The 22,633-nt window shown below is 42.6% G+C and overlaps 1 pseudogene; it reads right to left on the bottom strand.

Moving 5' to 3' along the window:
• Positions 1–14,961: 14,961 nt before the first annotated feature.
• Positions 14,962–22,633, bottom strand: part of LOC143987416 (histo-blood group ABO system transferase-like) — a 209,073-nt pseudogene continuing 201,401 nt past the window's right edge.

Raw genomic sequence — 22,633 nt, 5'->3', positions numbered from 1 at the left:
TATAAAGCTGTCAGATATAAATAATAGAGCTAAGCCCAGGAGTTGTCATGCACCTCCTGGACTTAACAAAATTTTTGCAAAAGAGCTGAATTCCTGGGATTCAACTTTAAGAATTAGACACATAACTTTAATGAGGGTTACAGCCACATTATATGTTTTTCGGGGTTACAGTCATATCCTACCCTTAATTGATACATTTCCTGAGTGTAAATAAAAAAAAAAAAGTTGTTTTCATTCAGAAAGGCACAGAATGACACTGCAAGTGTTAATGGAGGGCCGGGCATGACAGTGGTGACTAAGGGACACCAAGGGTTAATAATTCCTGCAAAGGAAGAGAGGAAGTCAGGAGGCTGGCTCTCAGGTTAAGTTTGTGGAGGAAGGGGAGGGGCCTTATAAAGGGGAGTGGGTGGAGTGGGGAATCAGTCTGTGGAGAGAATCTGGAAGAGGAGGCAGTTTTTTCCACTGCTCCTCTCACAATGGCGGATGTCGCGGAAATCCTGGCAGGACTGAGGCAGGCAGCGGCGGTGATGGGTCCGGAGTGGCTGTGGGACCAAGTGGCACCGATGGCGGTGGATTCGGCGACAGGGTAGGCGGACACACCGCGCGCGAAGGTCGCGGCCTCCGGCGCCTTTATTCCCCCGTGGGGTCCGGAGCCCTGGGGAGGATGGAGCAATTCCCCCTGCTAAACAGGTGCTGTGCGATGCGGTAGGCCCCGGGCAGTCAGGACGCCACCAGCCTATCGCGTGGGGCGGGGCCACGAGCCAACATGGCGCCGCTTTTCCACAGGGGGGTTTTAGCACTGGGGACAGGGGGAGGACATGGCGGGCCCCAGCAACGCAGGGGGGTCGTCCGGCAGACTGGCGGGGAAGAGTGATGGTTCCCGGTGGAGCGGCAGCAAGGCCGCAAGTTCCGCTCGCCCGGCGCGGGGGCGGAGCTTACCGGACGGAAGGCCGGCTACGGCATCGGGGGCTGGAAGGTCAGCTCGAGGGAGGCCCTCAGGTCTGGTCGGTAACGCCGGTCTGAGTCACGGAGTTCGGTCTCGCAGGGACAGGCCCCATCAGGGGCGGAGGGGATGGCCTCGGGAGTCCCATTGCTCGGGGGGCTTCCTGCACCATTGGCTGAGGATCGTTCTGATCGGTCTGAGGGAGAACTTTCAGAGGAGGAAGAGCAGCCAGCGCCAGCGCGGGAGAGCAGCAGACCGGCAGTGGGGCGAGGCCCTGGTCAGCCTGGTGAGTCTATTAACCCTTTGACTTTTTCTAGTGCTTTGTAGGATTTGCTGGGGGTGGTACGGGTAGGCACAGGGGTGTCGGTGGTTCCTGCCGCGGGGGAAGGGACTGTGGCTGCGGTTGGGGCTACGGCGAGTACTGCCCCTGCCGGAGACGGGGCCGCGACACAGGTTAACAATCTCTTGGAGGGTCTCCGGGTGTTAGTGGCTAAATTTGATAGGGGCCGGGGTCCTGCGGGGCCAGCTGCGCCATGGTCGGCGCCGCGGGTGGCGACCCCGAGAAGGATACTCGGCAGGCTGGGGGGGGAGCGCCCTCGCTGGCCCCCATCGTGCCACAGGTGGGGGTGGACCCGACCGTGCAGCAGGTGGGGGAGACAGGCACCAAGGATGTGACAGTGTGGATCGACGTGGTCAGGATCGCGGATGCAGCCCTGTGCGAGGTTTATGTGTGCTTTCAGGTGCCGCTGGGAGTGAACTTGAAACCTGAGGTTCGTACGATGATAGCAAAGGGTGAGTATGTAGAAATCTTCTCGCTGTTCCCCTTGGAGAAGTTTAACCTGGACAGGGTTAAGCTAGATAGTTCTAAGAAGGAGGATGAGGAGAAGCGGCGGTATCGGTTGATTCCGCTGACTTTTCCGAACTGGCTCCAGGCGTTCGCCATCTTGGCTAGCGTTATTGGCGAGACTCACCCCGAGCAGTGCCCTCTTCTGCAATATGGATGCCATTGGGGAAGCACATAGGGTTTATGGGGGAGTCGCATGGCTGCGGTATGACGAGCAGTTCCGTCAGCGGAAGGCGGTCCAGGCGGAATTGTGTTGGGACCACAAGGACATCAGCCTCTGGATGAGGCTTATGTCTTCTGCGCGGGCCCGCCTCAGTTTCTTCAGGGGGGGGGGGTCGGGAGTGCATCGTCCTCAGGGCTGCCGGCCAGAAAGAAATGGGGGGTCTGCTGGCAGTTCAATGAGGAAGTCTGCAAGTTCAGGTGTGGGTGCAAGTTTAAACATGAGTGCTCAGGGTGTGGGGGAGCTAACATGCTGTCCAAGTGTTTCAAGAGAGGGAAGCAGACTGGAGACGCTGCGCAAAAGAGGGATGACGCCGGTGAAGGTGGAAAGGATGCTTCCTTTTCTAAGTAAGTATCCGGATAGGGCGGCGGCGAGTCTATTGGCTTCGGGTTTTCGGGACGGGTTCAGGATTCCTTGTTCTTTGGCAGTGGTTCTGCCGGTGGCAGGGAATTTGAAGTCGGCAATGGAACACCCGGGGGTGGTGGACGACAAATTGGGAAAAGAGGTGGCGTTGGGCCGTATGGGGGGCCTCTTTGCGTCTAAGCCTTGGGAGGACTTGGTGGTTTCCCCATTGGGAGTTGTTCCCAAGAAGGAAGCTTCTAAGTTTCGGCTGATCCACCACTTGTCCTTTCCAAAAGGGGGTTTGAGCAATGACTTTATTGACCCGGATGCATGCACGGTTTCCTACACAGCTTTTGATGCGGCAGTCCGCTGGGTGTGCCGGTATGGGCGGGGAGCGCTTATGGCAAAGGCTGACGTTGAGTCTGCTTTTCGTCTGCTTCCGGTGCATCCGGACAGCTTTCGGTTGTTGGGGTGCCGTTGGCGGGACCAATTCTATGTGGATAAGTGCCTGCCAATGGGTTGCTCCATTTCATGTGCGTTTTTTGAGTCGTTTAGCACCTTTTTGGAATGGGTGGTGCGGGATGTGTCAGGGCTGGATTCGGTTATCCACTATCTGGATAACTTTTTGTGCATTGGGCCGCCTGCCTCCGCTGTGTGTGCAATTCTGCTTTCCATGTTGCAGCACATCGCGGGCAGGTTCAGAGTGCCCCTGGCGGAGGACAAAACGGAAGGCCCGACCTTGGAATTGAGTTTTTTGGGGATAGTGATAGACTCGGTGGCTATGGAGTGTAGGTTGCCGTAGGCTAAGCTGGAGGATTTGCAGAAGGAGATCAGCGAGATTCAAGGATGGCACAAGGTCCAGTTGAGGACATTGCAGTCATTGTTGGGTAAGTTGAACTTCACTTGCAGGATCATCCCCATGGGGAGGGTTTTTTGTCGACGGCTGTCGGCAGCTACGGTGGGGGTGACGGTCCCAACTCATTTTGTTCGCTTGCGACAGGCACACAGGGAAGATTTGCGGGTATGGCATGCCTTTTTGGCAGCGTACAATGGCAGGGCCATGTGGATGGCCGGCCCCGTGAGTAATTTTGATGTGGACCTGGTGACGGATGCGGCCGGCTCATCGGGCTACGGAGCGTACTTTCGAGGGCAGTGGAGTGCGGAGCCCTGGGCGCGCTCTTGGAGCGAGGCTGGGTTTCTTGGAAACCTGGTGTTGCTGGAACTCTTTCCAGTGGTACTGGCGTTGGAGCTGTGGGGGGAGGACTTTAAAGATTTGAAATTGCGCATAAACTGCGACAATATGGGGGTGGTGCAGGTCATTAATCGGATGTCGGCTTCCTCGCCTCCAGTTATTAGATTGTTGAAACAATTGGTTTTCAGGTGTTTGCAGTTGAACATTTTTGTTTATGCTGTGCACATCCCGGCGGTGGAGAACTCAGTGGCGGATTCCTTGTCTCGTTTTCAGTGGGACAAGTTCCGGAGTTTGGCGCCGGGCGCGGAGGAGACGGGGGTTCCTTGCCCGGCTTGGATTTGGGAGTGTTATATTCTTAATATCTAAATTTTAATTGGCTTTATTATACTTTATTTAGAATATGAATCATCTATAACTGTGTGTATGATAGCTTTGGGTTTAATATCTCCAGATGGTGACATGCGGTAATTGAAAAAGTAAACATTTAAAACCTGTCAGGATTTTGATGATATTGTATATCTTATATATGCTTTTAAGAGATATATTCCTATGTAATTGATACATTGTTTAGTTTTTACTTTCCCCACCTCATTAGTATGTTTAGCTGTGTTGAGTATTAACAGATGTTATGGTAACCACTCTTTAGCCCACACCCTTGTGAAGGAGGGTTTATTCTTTTGGCGCGAAATCAGAAACTTGAGTTATTATAAGGGAAAGGCTGAAGGGCAGACGGGCTCTTGCATTCCTACAGCTTTGAAAGAACCATCTCAGCACACAGATTTTTCAGCATACAAAGGGTCATTTGGCCATTTTAGATAGAACAATAGAGCACACATTAGCTTGAAGAAATATTTTTAACGATACTAATAATTGTATCATTGTACTATTTTTGTAAGTATTATTTTCTACTGTAGTGTGTACAATAAAACACACTTTTTGATTTACGCTGACTCAGAACTAATTAAGGAAATTTGTCTCACAATCTCAATCGGTCTCATCAGATATATATAAGAGATATATATACATTTTTCAAATATTTTTACATTGGCTCAGCCATCCAGTTAATCAAAAGTCGGAAGTTTTTTTTCAACTTCCATCCTTTGATCAGAGGGGAAAGAAGTGATGAACAGAAATTAACTTTGCAAAGATTGAAAAAAACCTAGAAGAAAATTATGATATTGATGATTGTGAAAGACCGGAGAATTTCAGATATACAGAAGTCTTGACAGACTTGAATTTCGAGTACAGCGGCGAAACTGACAAGTTTTATATTTGGTGAGTAGAAAAGTAATATGGAATTTGTAGATGTTTAGCTGATGAAAGTAAATTAGAATTTATTTATCGAAACAGGTCTCTGATGCTGTTTTATGGAAATCAATGTATAATCAATGCTTTCAGGCAAATACTGACATTGAGAAGGATAGATTCTCATTAGTTAAAACAAAAAAAAAAATACGTAATGTAATGAAGCTAGTTAATATTTATAATACAATGGTGTTTGATATGCCAGGAAAACAAAGTCAAAATGTAACTGAAAATACACATGAAAATTTATTTTTTGAACCTAGTTGTTCAGGTTGTGAAACTTTTTGTACGTATATTGATCATTTAGAGAATGTAATATAAATTGCAGCAATGCAGGAGAAGAAATATACTGAACAATTATTGACTGAAAAAGTTGAATTGGAACACAAAATTAATGCATTATTGCAATTGTTTAAAGAATAAGAAAGTCAAATTGCTTTTTTGACTCAGGAAAAGACTGCACATGCTCAGTGCTTATAAATGGAGGATCTTCAACATGTGACAAAGTGTGATGAGTCAATTGTTAATATTTCATCAGACAATGAAAGTGGGAAGTCTGTTGACTTCAATAATACTGATATTAAGCAGAAATGTAAATTTTCATTGCCATATGCTCAGAGGAAAGTTTATACAAAAAGAGCAACTCTTAAACGAGAGGGTCACATATCTAAGGTTTGTTTGTTGGCTAATAATAATAATAATGATATACAAAAGAGATTGTATTATCCGAAAACCACGCCAAGGCGTCATGGGGTATACTCTGTACACTGGTGTAGTAATTTGAAGTATAGAGGTCATAATAATCAAACTTATTTCCCTTCTAAGACCCAAAGGCAAAGATTGCAAACTGAAAATAGTCCATTAAGACAGGAAAGGTTTCATTATGTAGCATATAACAATGTGAAAACAGTTAGCAGTCCTTAAATTAACTGCAGGTATGGTAAGAATTCTCTGGTTGATGTTTACTTGTTATGAATAAGGTTATGATTTGAGTTAAATGCCGCGAACACACGACCAGACTTTTCGAGGGACTAAGTCTGACAGACTTTCAACGGAGTTCTGATTTTTTGGATTATTATTATTTATTAATTTTTCCTTGTTATGATTATTATGTTTTTATTTTTGTTTTGTTCAGGCTGAACATTGAAAGGTTTAGTTCACCTGAAAAGAAGGGTAAAAGAATAGCTTTGTACTTGGTAACTGAATACATTTTCAGCTTGGTATTCAACAACAGAGAGTTAGCTGTAGGCAGTAGAACTACAGACACAATCAATTAGCTAAGAAAACAGATTTGTATGGAGAATTAGTAGTTCAACCTGAAATGGTCTCAATTAATGTTGTGAAGAAAATAGACACACAGATTCCTTCAATTTCAGAGGAACAAAAAGGACATGTCGCTTTTTTCTTCTTCATCGGGTGTCACAAAATTATTATTTTGGGTCATTAGACCATAAGTTTGTGTCATGACTAAAAGGGTTTTTGTGTTTCATATATCACAACACCTACAGGTGGGATTCACTAATGATGATGCTTTAACTATTGTTGGGATGTTGATTAATCGTGTTTTTCTAGTTTGGGGTATACCAGCACACCTCAGTAGTGACAGAGGATGTGTAAAATCTTGGGAGTAGAACAGAGATTTCATGTACCATATCATCCACAGTCTGCAGGTATTGTTGAGAGGATGAATCGCACAATTAAATCTAGAACTGAAAAAATGTTGTTGGACAAAGGAAATATTTGGGTTGATGTTGTTCCATTTAATTTAATGGGTGTAAGAAAGTATTCTCCTTTTGAGTTTAAAATAGAAAGGAAAATGGCGTTTGTGTTACCTCGTGAATTTTTTTGTTTTCACTTCAAAAAGAGGCTATAGAGAAGTCAAATTGGTTGCAGATGTTATGAAAAAAAAGGTTTCTCTACACATTTTCAGTTGAGAAAGGAAGTTAATTCATGATAAAATGTGTCATTGTGTTAGCTAAAAATATAAGTCTTTTATATTACAATGTTTCTTGATTAGGAGATTATTAAGAAATCATTTATATATATACTGATATGTAGTATTTGTTTTAAGGTAAAAAGGATTGCGTATGTTTAAAATGTTTTTATACATATCAGATTCGTAGCCTACCCTTAGGAATTTAGAATGAGTAACGCCCATTGTTTTAGAAAGGTGGGAGGGAAATTGCTCATTCTGTGGCACTGTATTGATCAGCAGAATTTTAAGCTAGTCTTAAAAAGTTAAAAGGTGGGGGCTGGTGTTTTAGGAGTAGATCTTGTAATATGAGGACACACAGTCCAGAGAAATTTTCACTCTAGCACACACAAGGCACATCTATAGCATGAAGAATTGTTATTAAATCCACACACATATCGGATTTAATCTTCATTGTAAGAATAATCTATTTTTGATATTCTACAATTGATATTGTTTTTTGTAACATTTTATTTTGTTATTAAACCAAAATGATCTTTTGTACAAGATAAGCGGTCTATCAAGTTGACCAGGAACAGAAAGGTTTATTTAAAATAAAATTAGATATTGTTGGCACAAGTCTAAGACAGAAAGGATAAAGATGATTAAAAATTGTCACATATGAGGTCACACCCAGAGATGGTGAGATGCACGTCACAGGCAGAGCTAGAGTTTCAGGAGCTGCAACATGGAAAAGTAATTGGGAAGGTCCATGGACATTTTGGGATGTTCAAGGGGTACAAATGCCTTAGTTCAGTGAAATATGTATGTATAAAGAAAAATGTGGGTATAACAAGTTGTATATGCCGAGATAATGATGCTGCATTCCTTTTTTCAGGAATGAATTATAAAAATCTAATCTGGAGGAATCATGGATCCCAAAAAGATGAAAAGATGTCAGCACAACAAATGGAAAATGTAAAAGAGAAAAAATGTATCCTCATCACAGGATCTTTTTCCTAGTGACAATTTTATTTATGATAATATATATCACGAACTGCTCAAGTTATGCAGAGATCAACAGGATTGAAGAATTACACAACAAAGATCACGTATTATTCACAAATAAGAGAGATGTAGACACTGATATCAATACAGATGAACAAAAAAGATAACAATGCTGATATCATTACAAAGTACAAAAACAATATTGATATTAATGCTTATGTTAAAAATCATGATTTTAGATATGTTGATATAAATACAGCAGAAGATTTGTATGGATATACAGTGCCTTGCGAAAGTATTCGGCCCCCTTGAACTTTTCAACCTTTTGCCACATTTCAGGCTTCAAACATAAAGATATAAAATTTAAATTTTTTGTGAAGAATCACCAACAAGTGGGACACAATTGTGAAGTGGAACAAAATCTATTGGATAATTTAAACTTTTTTAGCAAATAAAAAACTGAAAAGTGGTGCGTGCAAAATTATTCAGCCCCTTTACTTTCAGTGCAGCAAACTCAGCGAGGAGCTCTGAATGATCCAATGTTGTCCTAAATGACTGATGGTGATAAATAGAATCCACCTGTGTGTAATCAAGTCTCTGTATAAATGCACCTGCTCTGTGATAGTCTCAGGGTTCTGTTGAAAGCGCAGAGAGCATCATGAAGACCAAGGAACACACCAGGCAGGTCCGTAATACTGTTGTGGAGTTTAAAGCCAGATTTGGATACAAAAAGATTTCCCAAGCTTTAAACATCGCAAGGAGCACTGTGCAAGCGATCATTTTGAAAAGGAAGGCGTATCAGACCACTGCAAATCTACCAAGACCTGGCCGTCCCTCTAAACTTTCAGCTCAAACAAGGAGAAGACTGATCAGAGATGCAGCCAAGAGGCTCATGATCACTCTGGATGAACTGCAGAGAACTACAGCTGAGGTGGGAGAGTCTGTCCATAGGACAACAATCAGTCGTACACTGCACAAATCTGGCTTTTATGGAAGAGTGGCAAGAAGAAAGCCATTTCTCAAAGATATCCATAAAAAGTCTCGTCTAAAGTTTGCCACAAGCCACCTGGGAGACACACCAAACATGTGGAAGAAGGTGCTCTGGTCAGATGAAACCAAAATCAAACTTTTTGCCCACAATGCAAAACGATATGTTTGGCATAAAAGCAACACAGCTCATCACCCTCAACACACCATCCCCACTGTCAAACATGGTGGTGGCAGCATCATGGTTTGGGCCTGCTTTTCTTTAGCAGGGACAGGGAAGATGGTTAAAATTGAGGGGAAGATGGATGCAGCCAAATACAGGACCATTCTGGATGAAAACCTGTTGGAGTCTGCAAAAGACCTGAAACTGGGACGGAGATTTATCTTCCAACAAGACAATGATCCCAAACACACAGCAAAATCTACAAATGAATGGTTCACAAATAAACGTATCCAGGTGTTAGAATGGCCAAGTCAAAGTCCAGACCTGAATCCAATCGAGTATCTGTGGAAAGAGCTGAAAACTGCTGTTCACTCTCCATCCAACCTCACTGAGCTCGAGCTGTTTTGCAAGGAAGAATGGGCAAGAATTTCAGTCTCTCGATGTGCAAAACTGATAGAGACATACCCCAAGCGACTTGCAGCTGTAATCGCAGCAAAAGGTGGCTCTACAAAGTATTAACGCAAAGGGGCCGAATAATTTTGCATGCCCCACTTTTCATTTTTTTATTAGTTAAAAAAGTTTCAAAAATCCATAAGATTTCGTTCCACTTCACAATTGTGTCCCACTTGTTGGTGATTCTTCCCAAAAAATGTAAATGTTATATCTTTATGTTTGAAGCCTGAAATGTGGCAAAAGTTTGAAAAGTTCAAGGGGGCCGAATACTTTCGCAAGGCACTCTATATGTGTAGGACAGGGATATGACTTCTGTTTACAATTGTATTTCATTCACAGCAATAATATTGAAATCAAAGTTAAAATAGAATCCAAAACAAATTTTTTTAAAATGCAGGGATCTTATAGACTAAATAACAAAACCGTAACTTTTGAATGTAACATTCTGTTAAAGAGTTTCTGGTCTATATATTTAAAAGGTAATGAGTCAACAATTTGGTCTGGAGATGTGGATAATAGTATGTCAAGATCTGGAAAATCACTTTATCCTTTAGATCAATTTTTTTATCTTTTTCAAAGTTTCATAAAAATATTAGATCCAGAACATTTAAACATCATTGGAGATGAAAAAGGAGACGTTGTAAGAACATGGGATTTTAAAGTAACAAGAAAATTTACTCAAATAAGGGTCAAAATTTGTATTTTTATAGTTGATAGGATTGTTACAGAAATTAATATTTTCTCACAATCTTTGAAAATTATGGAAGATAAAGATAATTTGCATTTGATATGCGATACAAAAATATCTTTACCTCAAAATTCATTGTTAACTTGGAAAAGGAATGATGAGTTTTTGGGTAGTTTTCTTTACAGTTCTACTATCATAATTCATAAAGGAATTTTTGGTAGTATGAATTGGATCAATGATACATTTGTTTATCAACAAATGAGAGTATCTTTGAATGATACTGGTATATATAAATGTTGCATATCAATAGGAAATTATCCGGTGAAATGTGCTAAGGCAAGTGTTATTGTTATGTCTCCAAGGAAAACTTCATGTGTCAATAAGAAAAGTTTCTCTGCAAGTCCTTTTCAGATTAACCATTTCCAATCCAGAACTCTTTTGAGAGAGGGAAAGTTTGTTATTATTTTGTGGAACTTTAATGTTTCAGAATGGAAAATTTCTACAAGGTTTCCACAATGTCAAGGACATTTGGTTAATATGGAATTGGGTATTGAGAGATGGTTTGGAATTAATAATAGAAATTATAACAGAGATAAGCGTGGCATTGTTGAAGGTATTTTAGGAGGGATTGGCACAATCGGGAGTATAACAAATAGTATGGATATTAATACTTTAAAGTCTGATCTAGAAACCGCTGGTTTAGTGGGAAGTAATGGTATTAAAATACAAAGACATTTAAATCAAATTTTAGAAAATATGGTAATTAAAACTGATAATATAATGGGTCCATCTATTTTACATCTTCAAAATATTACTCTTGATTTGATGATAAGTGAACAACATTCTCATATAGCCAGAGCATGTTTAGAAATTCAAACTGAATATTCCACTAATTTTAAAATAATTGCGCAAACATTTCAAAGTGGAATAACTCCTCTTGGCATTTTACAGTATTTGCCCAAAGAATATTTATATGCGATAAATCATATAGATTTATGGGTAAATAAATGGATAGGATGCAAGCAGGACATATGTTATAGTTCTTCTATGATTCCAATAGCCGGAAAAGAACAAATTTTGATTCCAATCACTGTTTTGGGATTACCTGTCAGCAATACACAATTATTATACTATAAATGACAGTATACAGATTTTGTATTTAACAATGAAAATTCTGAATTAGAACAATTAGATCTGTCATCATGTTTACAATTCCAGTCTAAAGTTTTATATGTTTACCTAATCAAGATAAAAGTATATTTCATTCTTGTTATCATAATCACACATTATGTTCAGCAAGAATAGAAAACATTGAAACAATTTCTGAATTAATTACTCGTGTAGATAAAAAGAAGGTTTGTTTTCAGATTATGTCAGATACAGAAAGGGTTAAAACTTTTTTCTCTTCTTGTACAAATACAGAAAACCTAAATCAAGGTTTGTATTGTATAGAAGGAGACATTGTTGCAATAAGTATTAATGGGTTGAGAACAAATTTAACTAATATGTTTATGAAAAATATTAGCGCTCTTCCTACACAGTATAATATTTCCCAAATAGATGAATTTCCATGGGAAAAATGGGCAAATATAATTCAAAAGGATCAAGGTTTATTAATAGCTTTGGCTAAGGAATTGCAGAATGCAGAAGTATTGTTTAAACATAAACAAGGTAATTTGCAAGAAATATCACATCAATGGTCAGAATTTTCAGGAAGTAATTGGTGGAAAAAATTTAGTAATAGTGTATCCATTTGGGGAAAAACTTTGATAACTTCAGCAGCAGGAAATATTTTATCACATCCTATTGTAATTCTTTTTATTAATATTATGTTATTTCTTATATTCCAGTTATGTTTGATGTTTAGAATGAAAAAATTATATTATTGAATTAGAAGTGAAATTAGGAAAGGAGATGATTTATTGCAAAACAAGCTTAAAAGGAGTATGGGTTTTGGAGTTACGGATTCGGTTACACATGACAGAACATTTGGAGTTATTGAATCAAAATTTGTTTGAATGAGACATGAATGTTTTTGAATGGATTTAAATCTGAAAAATATGATTAGTATTCATATTTCAGAGGGGAATGTTATATTCTTAATATCTACATTTTAATTGGCTTTATTATACTTTATTTAGAATATGAATCCTCTATAATTGTGTGTATGATAGCTTTGGGTTTAATATCTCCAGATGGTGACATGCAGTAATTGAAAAAGTAAACATTTAAAACCTGTCAGGATTTTGATGAATATTGTATATCTTATATATGCTTTTAAGAGATATATTCCTATGTAATTGATACATTGTTTAGTTTTTACTTTCCCCACCTCATTAGTATGTTTAGCTGTGTTGAGTATTAACAGATGTTATGGTAACCACTCTTTAGCCCACACCCTTGTGAAGTAGGGTTTATTCTTTTGGCGCGAAATCAGAAACTTGAGTTCTTATAAGGGAAAGGCTGAAGGGCAGACGGGCTCTTGAATTCCTACAGCTTTGAAAGAACCAGTTCAGCACACAGATTTTTAAGCATACAAAGGGTTATTTGGCCATTTTAGATAGAACAATAGAGCACACATTAGCTTGAAGAAATATTTTTAACGATACTAATAATTTTATCATTGTACTATTTTTGTAAGTATTATTTTCTACTGTAGTGTGTACAATAAAACACACTTTTTGATTTACGCTGACTCAGAACTAATTAAGGAAATTCGTCTCACAATCTCAATCGGTCTCACCAGATATATATAAGAGATATATATAAATTTTTCAAATATTTTTACAGGGAGCTACCTTTGGAACCCCCGCAGGATGGATCCGGCGGGCCGTCAGTGCATCTCGAAGGTTTGGTCTGAGTGGGTAGAGTTGGTGCAGGAGATTGGGGCGAGTGACCGGGGAGCCGATCGGCAACTGTTGGTGCTGTACCTGGTGGTCAGGAACATGGAGAAGGGGGCGTCGGTCACGATTATTGACTGGAAACTGGCGGGTTTGGCCTTCTTCTTCAAAATGGCCTTCTTCTTCAAATTGCTTGGGGGGGTGGATTGCACAAAAGATTTTTGGGTACGGCAGGCGATGAAGGGTTATCGGAAACAGCATAGAACGAAGGAGGCTAGGCGGCCGGTCACATTTTCTAATTTGGTGGCTATATGCGAGCGGGTGCGGTCTGTTTGTAGATCACGATATGAGGTGTTGCTGTTTACAGCAGCATTCTCATTGGCGTTTTACGGGGCGTTCAGGATTGGGGAACTGGTCAGCCCTTCCAAGGGGACTGCGGGGGGTTTGTTGGAACAGGATGTGTGGGCGGACGAGGATCGGGTTGCGCTTCGGTTGAGCAGGTCAAAGACCGACCAGCTTGGGAAGGGGACGGTGGTTTCGCTGTATGCACTGCCGGGTTCTGGTGTCTGCCGTGTTTCGGCAGTGCGGGAGTTTCGCAAAGTTAGGACGGGTGGGGATGGCCCCTTTTTGCATTCCTTTCTGTCCAAGTTCCAATTAGTTTCGGTCTTCCAGAAGTGTTTATCGGAAGTGGGGTTGGATGGCAACGCTTATGCGTCGCACTCCTTCCGTATCGGGGCGGCCACTGAGGGTGCCAGGTATGGGTTGGACGAAGCTGCTGTTCGAAGGATTGGGCGGTGGGAGTCGCGGAGGTTCCGGACATATGTTCGGCCGCAGTTGGCAGTGGATTGAATTTTTCTCACTTCCTAGGTTAATTTGGCATGTGGGAGATAGTGGTTGATGGTTGTGTAAAGTTTTGGTATGGGTGTCATGATCGTTGTTTTGTTATGGTTTTATTCCAGATGGAGGTCCTGAATGCCTCGTTTGGATTTTGGGGTATTCCTATTTTTGTTGGGGGGCCAGGAGAGGTGACGCACGACCGGATGGACGGCAATTGGGTATTTCCAGGAGGGAGGCATGTGTGAAATGGCTTGGTTTTCCAGGGATACAGTGGGAACGAGTGATGAGGGCAGTGGAAAGGTTTGCGGGGAGGGACAGACCCCCCGATGTGTTGGTGATCCACGCTGGGGGCAATGATTTGGGGATTCGCAAAGTAAGGGACATAATGGCGGACATAAAGGCGGACTTTATGCGTGTGCGGGTGAAGTTTCCGGGTTCCATTCTTGTATGGTCTGATATTGTGGCCAGAACAGTTTGGCGATGGGCCCGGTCGTAGGCGAGCATTCAGAAAACCAGGATTAGGATTAATAAGGTGATTGGGAGGTTTGTGGCCAAAAATGGGGGGGATCGTGGTCCGACACCGGGAGTTGGAGGTTAATGTTGGGCTTTATTTACGGAAAGACGGTGTTCACCTTTCGGATGTGGGCATTGACCTTTGGTCCCTCGGTTTGCAGGAAGAGATTAGGAAGGCCTTGCAGGTGTGGGGATTCCCTCAAGGGTGAGGTGGTCCCCCTTTTGGGCTGTGGCGGTGTTCCTGGTGGTCTTTGACGGTTGACGGTAAATCAGAGGTGATCTGATGGGGTGGGGGGCTCCTCCGTTGTATTCCAGAACGGTGGATGGAATACTGGTATGTGTCACTGCGGGAAGTTGTCTCCGACCGGCTACAGGTGGTAGCCTGGAAAAGTTAAAATGGGTACCGCAGTGACTTTTGGTGTTTGGTGGAGTTATGGGTCACCGTCAGAGATCACCAGGTTATGGTTGTTGTGTTAATGTTGTATATATATATTTATTGATTTTATTTATATATATATATATATATATATATATATATATATATATATATATATTGTTGGAGTGTTGCTAAGTTGTTAATAAAGGCTGTTGTGGCCATTTTACTCCAAAGAAAGGTGTGGTCTCATCTGTTAATGGGTTTAAATGTAAGGGGAAGGAAAAAGGTTGGGGAGTAATTAGGTTATGGAGTATAAGGGAACATTTAGGCTACACTGGTCATGGAGAAAGTGCCCGTCTGTTTCGGACTTTGTCATAATTTTTTTGAACATTAATCAATCTCTTTATCTGTACAAATATTGAGTCACTGTAACATTGGCACCATGAATACTCTGGAGAGAGGATCTTTGTAGGTTTATAATACAGGAAATATCTGTTTAAATAGCTTTCATCGTGCCAAAGAGCCTCCATGTTCTTTGCCTTATCTGCGAGCATGGCATGGTGGCAGTGGTTGGTCAGTTTGTAGACCTCCTCTATTTTGCCCCCAAAAAAGTTGCCAGTGTAGTAAAAATCCCCCTCGTCTATTGGAATATATCCTGCAGACTGTGGTCTGCGTTCATTGGTAAATTTTGTTCGTGGTTCTGTAAAGAAACCTGAGTGAAGAACACCAATTACATCACTCAGGATCTCAGCTCCAATGTGGTAAGTAAATTTCATGTCGACATCAAGGCAGACTAAATAATCCACTTCAGAGGCGAATCGTACAAGCGAAAAATCTCGAATAATCTGCATCCGTCTCATGGTGATGTCTTGCTATCTTTTGTAGGAGGGGGCTTCTATGACAATTAACTGTCTATTCTGACCAAGGGTTATGTTAGGGATGTTATTGGGCTGATCAGTGAAGACATAGTAATTGACCTGATATCCCACCATGAAGAACTCTTCAGCTGTTTCCAGAAAAGTCTTGATAAATTGAACATATCTAGAAAATAAGGAAATTAAAAAGTTTTTGATTTAGTTTGGTTAATTGAAATGCTTATTATGCAATAAAACACTCAATAATCTATATATAGCTTTGGCAGTCAACTTTCTTGATATATGGGACCTTTAAGAGCAGACACTGACATCGCCAAAGGGCTACAGAAAATATTAAATACATGTAATACTATAGAAAGCTATCAGAGACTGCAGACAAGCTATAGGAAGCTACAGTATATGGTTAAAAAATGTGGACATTATGAAATTGTCATAGACTATAAACAAACTATAATTCCCCATACACACGGTCAGATTTTCTGATGGAAAATGTGCGATCGGATCATGTTGTTGGAAAATCCGACCTTGTGTGTGCTCCATTGGACTTTTTCCGTCGGCATTTCCGACGGACAATGTTTGAGAGCAGGATCTAAAATTTTCCGACAACGAAATCCAATTGGACTTTTTCCGATCGTGTGTAGAGAATTCCGACGCACAAAGTGCCACACATGCTCAGAAAAAATTTGGAGACGAAAGCTATTGGCTACTGGCCTCTACGTAGTCCCATCATACGATCAGATTTTCCAACAACTTTGTGCGACCGTGTATATGCAAGACAAGTTTTGGCCGAAATCAGTCTGAAAAAATCTGAAGTATTTTGTGGTCGGAATGTCTGACCGTGTGTATGGGGCATAAGAGTGGTTGGAGGCTGCGGTCATTCTTCTAGAAACAGAGATATATTACATGGCACTACATTCCAGGTTGCTGCCCTGTTAGAAATCAACAATTACACATTTTTGTAACCTAAAGCACGCAAAAAAAAAATGTCTGGTGCCACAAGATCCAATAAAAAAGATCAGTTGGAACGAAAAAAAAAAAGAAAAGGGATGGGTAGACAAAAAAAAAAGAAATTTGTGTAAAAGAAATTAACCAAACCACTTAACTACTAGAACCAAGTCTGAAGCATATTTCCTAAAAAAAAATTGCAAATAAATGTTCCCCCCTTTGTGTGTCAGCGGTATTCTTTTAATTGCCATATGTTTCATTAACATCTATAGTGTAATGCTGCCTCCAAAAGGAGCCACAGTAGAGATATACAGGTTTTCAGTGCAGGGCAGCCAGGCACATGGCTGCAGTTCATCCACTCTGGCTCAATAAACAGCCTAGGGGTGTCATTTTGAAGTTTATTGCTACAGTAAGCAAGTTTTAACTGGGGAGGACAATGGGTAATGGGATACTCCAAAACGCTTAAGCACAATATTGCAGAGGACTCTTTCCTATCTCTGAATAACATGACATGAATGAATAATTCAATGCACATGAATAAATGCACTCCCAGCTGGTGACCAGGAGAATTGGCAGGCTCATTTACTGTAGTAAAATGGACTGGAGTAATCTAGATTCTTGCAGCTGGGAACCACAAGATACAACAGCACGGAGGATTTGGTTCTACTCTCAGATCCTGGTGAAAATCAGTTCAGAGATACAGCCTCCAGTAAAGTAATTCAGTGTCTAGTACAAGAAAGAGAGGGGAATCTAATGCCGCGTACACACGATTGAATTGTCCGGCGGACCACATTACGCCGGTCAATTCGATCTTATGTGTGCTCCAGTGGACTTTTCATCGTAAAGTCCGGCGGACTTAGCAAGTAGTTTAGACTCAAAATTTGTCCGCCGGACTTGGCTTTCAGCGGACAATCCGTTCGTCAGTGTGCTAGGCCGGTGGACTAAGAATGACGCATGCTCAGAAGCAAGAATAGGACGGAAGCGATCGGTCTGGTAAAACTAGCTGTCAGGCTAGGTGCAGATAACAAGTAACAGTTCAGGTGTGCTGATTATACAAAGAGTACAAAGCACATACCATGAGCTGGTCTAAGCAGAGCAGGTCAGCTGGGACTAGTAGTACACCGCTGCAGACGAAGGTAGATGATTGCTGGACCTTGTAGTTCACTGCTGTAGGTGAGGATAGATGATTGCTGGACCTTGTAGTTCACTGCTGTAGATGAGGATAGATGATTGCTGGACCTTGTGGTTCACTGCTGCAGATGAGGGTACTAGTAGAATCAGGCAAAGCGTAGTCTAGGCAAGCTGGGTCATACACAGGTAGATCAGAATCCAAACGGTACAGAATCAGAAGCAAGTACGGAGGGTCAAACAAGCCGGGTCAAACACGAAAGTCACAGAGCAAATATCAGCTGGATCAAACACGAGTGAACTCTAACACGAGCGCTGACTGAATGCTGATACAGGTGATTTAAACGTGAGCAGGCCAATCACTGTTGTTTCCCAGACACAGGCTGTGTCAGGTGAGTTGTGCTGGGTCCTAAAGGGATTCTAGTACTGACAGTACCCCCCCTTTCTCGAGGGGTTGCTCCTGCACCCCCAGGCTTACTTGGATAACGGAGATGGAACTTCTTCTTAAGTCGGTCAGCATGAAGATCACGAGCTGGTATCCAAGATCGATCCTCTGGACCGAACCCTTTCCAATGAACAAGATATTGTAAGGAATTGCGCACTCGTCTGGAATCAAGAATAAATGCCACTTCATATTCTTGACTGTCCAACATATCCACAGGTTCTGGTTCATTTACTAGGAGGCTGGAATGAACAGGTTTCAACAATGAAACATGAAAGACATTTGGAATGCGCATGGATGGGGGAAGTTTTAATCTGTAGGACACAGGATTAACAATCTCCGAGATTTCATAAGGCCCGATGAATTTTGGGCCAAGCTTTTTAGATGGAACATGCAGGGACAGATTCCGAGATGATAACCACACTTTGTCACCAACTTTATATTCTGGTGCCTTTGAGCGCTTCTTGTCAGCAGTTTTCTTAAAAGCCTGCACAGAGCGGGAAATAGCATGATTTACATCGGACCAGATTTTGGAGAAATGTTCAATCGTGGTGTTGGCATCTGGAACATCAGAGGGCGGAAGATCAAAGGAGCACACACGAGGATGCAACCCGTAAACACAAAAGAAAGGAGAGGTCCCTGTAGATGTGCTGGCACAATTATTAAAGGCAAACTCTGCCCATGGAAGGATGTTGACCCACTCCACCTCATCTTTGGCCATCAGACAACGTACCATCTTCTCTAGAGTCTGATTAGTCCTTTCTGTTTGGCCATTAGTCTCAGGATGATATGCTGAAGAATATGATAATTTAATCCCCAGCTGAGAGCAAAGGGCCTTCCAAAACTGGGCTATGAACTGAGAGCCACGGTCAGAGACAATGTTAACTGGTGCCCCATGGAGCCTGAAAATGTGCTTAATGAATAAAGATGCCAGTTCTTTAGCAGATGGAAGCTTCGGAAGCGGAACAAAGTGGGCCATCTTACTGAACCTGTCTACCACCACCCAGATCGTGGAACATCCCTGGGACAGAGGCAAGTCTGTGATAAAGTCCATAGATAAATGGGTCCAGGGACAGGTAGGTATTGGTAGAGGACGAAGGAGACCGGGGGGCTTAGAGGTACTGCTCTTGCTTCTGGCGCAAACTTCACAGGCCTGGACGAAGGCTAACACATCCTGCCTAAGCGATGGCCACCAGAGGTTGCGAGAGACAATCTCAAAAGTTTGTCTAAACCCTGGATGTGCTGCGGGTTTTGATGCATGTACTTGTTGCAATACCTGCAAACGAAGAGCCAGGGGCACAAAGAGCATACCAGGGGGAGTGGAGGGAGGGGCTTCAGCCTGTGCTGGTAACAAGGCCTCAGAGATGTCAGTCTGGGTAAAAGCCAAAATCCTATCCTCAGAGATAATGGGTTGAGGAGGAAGCGGAGGAGGAGACTCTGATAAAAAACTACGAGACAAGGCATCGGCCTTAATGTTTTTTGGACCTGGTAAATAAGAAATTGTAAAGTCAAATCTGGAGAAGAACAATGACCACCTGGCTTGACGCGAGTTCAGTCTTTTAGCAGAACGGATATATTCAAGGTTTTTGTGGTCAGTCAGAACTATGAATGGATAGCGAGCTCCCTCCAGCCAATGTCTCCACTCCTCTAAAGCTAGCTTTATGGCTAAAAGTTCTCTGTTGCCTATATCGTAATTGCGTTCTGCTGGGGAATATTTACGGGACAAGAAGGCACAAGGGTGGATGGCAGCGCTTACAGGATCTTTTTGTGACAAAAGCGCCCCCACTCCTACTTCAGATGCATCTACCTCTACAATAAAAGGTAGCTCAGGAACAGGATGGCGTAGAATTGGTGCAGAGGTAAAGGCTTTCTTTAACTGGGTGAAGGCTGCCTGGGCTTCAGTAGTCCATTTAAATGTACTAGGAGTCTTCCTGGTGAGAGAGGTGATGGGATGTGCAATGGTGGCAAAGTTCTTAATGAATTTTCGATAGAAATTTGCAAAGCCCAGGAAGCGTTGAACTGCCTTCAGGTCTGAAGGTGGTGCCCAGTCTAGAATGGCTTGAACTTTGGCTGGGTCCATGGTGAGGCCTGTGTCAGAAATTAGGTAGCCCAGGAAAGGTACTTGTTTAACATGGAAAATACATTTTTCAGGCTTTACAAAAAGGGAGTGAGTCTTTAGTCGGGCTAATACCGAGCAGACATGCTTCTGATGTGTTTCAAGATTGGGAGAGTAAATCAAAATATCGTCTAAATAAACAAGCATGAAGCGACCCATCATGTCACGGAAAATGTCATTCATGAAGTTCTGAAAGACGGCTGGTGCATTCCTGAGGCCGAAAGGCATGACAAGACATTCGTAATGACCATCCTTGGTGTTAAAGGCCGTCTTCCATTCATCGCCTGCACGGATTCGCACCAGATTATAGGCTCCCCTTAAATCCAGTTTGGAGAAGATTTTGGCTCCCTGGATTTGAGAGAACAACTCTGTGATGAGGAGGAGAGGATACCGATTGGGAATGGTTATTTTATTTAGACCTCTGTAATCAACACAAAGTCGCAGTCCTCCATCCTTCTTCGGGACAAAGAAGCATCCTGCTCCTGCGGGAGAAGTGGAGGGACGGATGAAACCCTTAGCTAGGTTTTCCTGGATGTATTCTTGCAAAGCAAGATTCTCTGGTTCAGACAGTGGAAAGACTCTCCCTCGAGGAGGTAAAGTGTCAGCAATTCCTTTAGAAAACACATCCCGAAAGTCCTTATAACAAAGTGGAATCTGTTCTATTCCCACTTGACAGGTATCAAGTCGAACAAGGTGTTGGATGCAGCTCTTTTTACACTGATTGGACCAAGCCAGAATATCTCTTGTTGGCCAGTCAATTACAGGATTGTGCTTCTGAAGCCAAGGAAGGCCTAGGATCAAAGGAGTGGATGGAGAGTCAATGACAAGACAAGAAATCTTCTCCCAATGCAAAGCCCCTACTTGTAACTGGAAAGGGTTGATGGATTTGAGCACCAGGTCTTGTGAGAGAGGCCGATTATCCACAGAGATCAGGCGGACTGGACAATCTAGAGCATGAGTTTCCAGGGACAAAGAGGTGATCAGAGTTCTATCAATAAAATTCTCAGCTGCTCCAGAATCCACCAAGGCCAGCAGTTCATGAGCCCCTGTCCCAAAGTGAATGACAGCGGGTAAAAGTATGCGATTATCCCCCTGGGGAGATGAGAGTAGACCTAAGGTGACCTCCCCGCAATCACCTAGGTCCTGGCGTTTCCCGGACGTGTAGGGCACGAACGGAGCATATGACCCTTGAGGCCACAGTATAAGCAGAGTCCCATATTACGCCTGCGTTTGTGTTCCTGGGCAGATAACCGGGTGGAGCCTAACTGCATAGGTTCTTCCTCAGATTTGGCACTGGAGATGGAATAATCAGGTGGTAAGGAAGGTATATAGTTTGTCACAGACATTGTTTGTTCTCGCCTCCTCTCTCGCTGGCGGCGGTCAATTCTAATAGCTAGACACATAGCCTCCTCCAGTGAGGCTGGGTAGGAGAAGTTGACCAGAGCGTCTTTAATCGCATCTGAAAGGCCAATTCTAAACTGGCTGCGGAGAGCTGCATCATTCCAGCCAGATTCCGGGGCCCACCTGCGAAACTCTGAGCAATACATTTCAGCTGTGGTAGTTCCTTGTTTTAAGTTACGCAGGGTCGATTCTGCAGTAGCAGCACGATCTGGATCATCATATAGCAACCCAAGGGCTTCAAAGAAGGCATCTACTGTTAGTAAGGCTGGATGGTTAGGTTCCAGGTTAAAGGCCCAAGCCTGGGGGTCACCCTGTAGCAGAGAGATAATGATTTGAACCCTCTGAGTTTCATGGCCAGACGAGGATGGCCTCAACTTGAAATATAATTTGCAGCTGTTTTTAAAGTTGCAAAACGCTTTACGGTCACCAGAAAACCGGTCGGGCAAAGGAATTTTAGGTTCAGATGGAGTTTTAGTAATGGTGGTAGTAGAAGGAGATTGCACCTTGGTGAGCTCTGTGGCCATTTCCTGAACTTGATGTGATAAACAGCAAAGTTCTTGTGCAAACAACTGAGCCTGTTCAGGATTCATGATAGGTTTCCCTTTATGTATTGGCTCGTGTTAATGTCAGGCTAGGTGCAGATAACAAGTAACAGTTCAGGTGTGCTGATTATACAAAGAGTTCAAAGCACATACCATGAGCTGGTCTAAGCAGAGCAGGTCAGCTGGGACTAGTAGTACACCGCTGCAGACGAAGGTAGATGATTGCTGGACCTTGTAGTTCACTGCTGTAGGTGAGGATAGATGATTGCTGGACCTTGTAGTTCACTGCTGTAGATGAGGATAGATGATTGCTGGACCTTGTGGTTCACTGCTGCAGATGAGGGTACTAGTAGAATCAGGCAAAGCGTAGTCTAGGCAAGCTGGGTCATACACAGGTAGATCAGAATCCAAACGGTACAGAATCAGAAGCAAGTACGGAGGGTCAAACAAGCCGGGTCAAACACGAAAGTCACAGAGCAAATATCAGCTGGATCAAACACGAGTGAACTCTAACACGAGCGCTGACTGAATGCTGATACAGGTGATTTAAACGTGAGCAGG

The sequence above is a fragment of the Lithobates pipiens genome, unplaced genomic scaffold (genome assembly GCF_037356315.1).
Source record: "Lithobates pipiens isolate NorthernLeopardFrog02 unplaced genomic scaffold, aLitPip1_a1.2 Scaffold_1, whole genome shotgun sequence".
NCBI classification, from domain to species: domain Eukaryota; kingdom Metazoa; phylum Chordata; class Amphibia; order Anura; family Ranidae; genus Lithobates; species Lithobates pipiens.
The sequence above is the reverse complement of the archived record's forward strand: the minus strand, read 5'-3'. Positions and strand labels throughout refer to the sequence as shown.